The 3,281-nt window shown below is 38.1% G+C and overlaps 1 long non-coding RNA gene across 1 annotated transcript; it reads left to right on the forward strand.

The window, feature by feature from the left end:
* The first annotated feature begins 475 nt into the window (after positions 1-475).
* LOC115064019 lies at positions 476-2,934 on the forward strand. Its single transcript, XR_003843854.1, has 3 exons — positions 476-684; positions 1,032-1,119; positions 2,643-2,934. It is a non-coding gene; the product is annotated as an uncharacterized LOC115064019 (long non-coding RNA).
* Positions 2,935-3,281: the final 347 nt, after the last annotated feature.

The raw sequence follows: 3,281 nt of genomic DNA on the forward strand, positions 1-3,281 counted from the left end.
ACTAACAGCTAAATTGCCCCTCAAGTCCTATCTATTACCGTCTCTTTAAATTCTCTCTTATTGGTTTAATGGACACTAGATATCAGGGTGGTGCTGAACACTACAGTGTATTATAAAAAATACAGTCACTGCATTCAAAAGGGACTTTAATCCAGCAGCAATGTATAGAGGTTTCAACTGCCATATAATTCAAGGGTGTTGGGATAACTCTTACTAGGTTGCCAACACACCGTGAGCCCCTTTCATAATGTCTGCTACTGAGTTAGATAGTATGGTCCTCAGCCAGCGGGAAGATTGCTTTTTGTTCATCAGTCAGCGGTACTGAAACGTTGACATGCGGGTCCTATTCCAGAGATAATAAATGTGCCAAGCACTTTCTGAGCTTCTATCTATCAGAATGAAGATGAAACCAGTTTGTAAGGATGAAAAGTGTTTCCACCTTTCCACCATTGTCCACAGTTGACTGTGGAAGGTCACTCACTGGGTCTGAGCTCTGTTCTGAGACTGCTGCCTCTCCTCGCAGTACCTCTCGTAGTGCTGTATTTATTGCTCTTCAGTGCCGATTCGGGGCTTTTTGGAACCAGACTGAACAGAAACAGAAGTCTTTCTTTAGCCTTAGGCTGTTTATCGAGCTGTCCAGAGTGGAGTGATTGCTGCTACCCTTATTGCAGTACCCCACTAAAGGTAGGACAGAATGTTCTCATTCTCTCAAATAAATAGTAAATAAATAAATAAATGGTAGTAGTAATTTTTTTAAAAATTAGCTTCAAGTAGATTTGACTCTTTTCAGATAGAATGAAAGTGGGGAGTTAATTATAAACTATTCGATTTGAAGAATTCTTCCAGAGTTTATCTGTGTTCACGCTACAGTTTTTAAGGCAGCAATCAATTTTCTCACTCAATATTAAATCAACTTGTCTCAAAACGTATCTATTGAAACTCAGATTCTTCATGCTCATACTATCTCAGGTACAGGTTATATTTTCATTATAGATTTCAATCTTGTGACTATTATTTAATTTATTTGACAGGATCTTGAGTGGGAAGCAGAAAATTGATTCTGAGCACAAAGCTGTGTGTATCAGGACATGAGGATATTGGAAGCATACATAATGGCATGTAAATCGAATTTTATTTTGAATTTTATACAATGTGTTTTGATCATGTTCACCTCCCTCTTCCAACTCCTCTCAGATCTATACCCCTTCTCTACCTGCCCAAATGTAGTTGTTGACTTGAAGGTGTTGTAAAATGCAGCCTTACTCTGTCAGGAAGTGGCAGGTGGATGGGGATACAGGTGTCAACAAGATATACTTTATTTTTAGTTTCTTTTATGGTCAGTGCTAAGCATGCTTGTTACAGCTTTCAGTTGTAAGACACTGTAATTTCATTGGTAAAAGTTAATGAATGTTTTCTTACCTCCATGTTTAGGCGTGTTTTGTATGACTTTCTACTTCTTTTTATTGTTGTTATTATCATTAGATAGATCAGGATGGCTTTGGTATCTAGGAGCTCTTATTTAAGCCCCTCCAGTGCTAGGATAAGAGGTATGTGTCTCCATCCCACATCATATTCATTTTAAGGTGTGGTCCTGAATCCTTTTTATCCTGATAGTGACTTTCTTTATCCTGAAGGAAAAAGTAATAAATACAAGATCAAGAGGATGTGTGAGAAATTTCTGCATGTTTACTATTAAAACTTATTATACTATAAGAAGGAATTTCTATTGAAGTAAAAACTGATTATTTTTCAACATCTATTGAAGTCAGTAGTTGAACTGAAGTGCCTTTCTTTAATGTTTTGACAGTAATCATATATTACAGAAGAAATGTCAAATTTGAAATTGATCATTAATTATTTAAAGCAAAATATTTCCATTATGTCTTAAAAGTTGGATCACAGAAGACATTAAATATATAAGAATCTTTGATATGTCTTACAGGTCATGTTGTTAAGTATTAACAATTATTGCTTCACGTGTTCTTCTAATTGATGAGTTTTGATGAATGGTTGGTTTATAACCAGAGTGATGTAGTACTGTAGAAAATTTCTTTTAAAAACTAGACACACAATTAACTCATTAAGTAATATCTGATTACTGTTGTATCATGTGTTCCTACATTTGCATATGTCAGTTAGCCAAACACATTTAGTATGCTGGGTTAAAAACAGATTAACTGCTGGGCAGTGGTGTCGCATGCCTTTAATCCCAGCACTTGGGAGGCAGAGGCAAGAAGATTTCTGAGTTCAAGGCCAGCCTGGTCTACAGAGTGAGTTCCACGACAGCCAGGGCTACACAGAGAAACCCTGTCTTGAAAAAAAGAAAAAAAAGGAAAAGAAAAAAACAGAGATTAACTATAACATTTTGTACTGAAAGTTAGAGTTCTGTACATCTCTGAAATGGAATATGACATGGCAGAGCCATGCCTTAAATGTAAACATGCTTCTAAATCTATTGGTTACTCTTATTATACTATCTTGGGTTTATTTTTACTTTTTTACTTAGATCCCATTAATTTGTATGAACATTTTTGATAATATGCAAAATTATCAGTCCCATTTTTATTCCCCACTATTTAGTGCAGATTATGTCGGTTTTTTATTCAAGTGCTTTTTTGTTGTTGTTGTTCTTTTTTTTCCAGTTTTACATCATGGTCAACTGAAAGCCACACCTTCTGCTTCAGTTATGGTTGAGCATACGTGATGTGTGTATCCTTCAATTACTCCATCCAAACAGCCTGTCCGACTACACCATTCACTCTGCACACTCATATCCTAACCATCTTTCAGGTCTCACTGAAGTTCTGCCTCATGCCTGAAGTTTCCCTTGGCTGCTCTGTTGTATAGTTCCTGTACCTCATTTCTAATTGTCATCAATTAATTAGTGGTGCTTGTTTGCACCACTCATTAGGCATCTATCTACTCCCACTAGACATCTCCTAAGTTTAAGCATTGTGCTTAGAAGGCCTGGAGTGATGGCTCAGTGGTTAAGAGCACAGACTGCTTGCTCTTCCAAAGGTCGTGAGTTCAAACCACAATACCCTTCCTCCCTCCCAGAGCTCCAAGGGTCTAAACCAACAACCAAAGAATACACATGGAGAGACCCAAGGCTGCATATGTAGCAGAGACTGGCCTTGTGGGACATCAGTGGGAGGAGAGGCCCTTTGTCTTGTGAAGGCTCCATGCTCCAGTGTTGGGGAATGTCAGGGCAGGGAGGTGGGAGTGGGTGGATGGGTAGGTGGGGAAGCACCCACATAGAAGCAGGGTCGAGGGGATGGGAT

Source organism: Mus pahari, chromosome 5 (assembly GCF_900095145.1).
Source record: "Mus pahari chromosome 5, PAHARI_EIJ_v1.1, whole genome shotgun sequence".
NCBI lineage: Eukaryota > Metazoa > Chordata > Mammalia > Rodentia > Muridae > Mus > Mus pahari.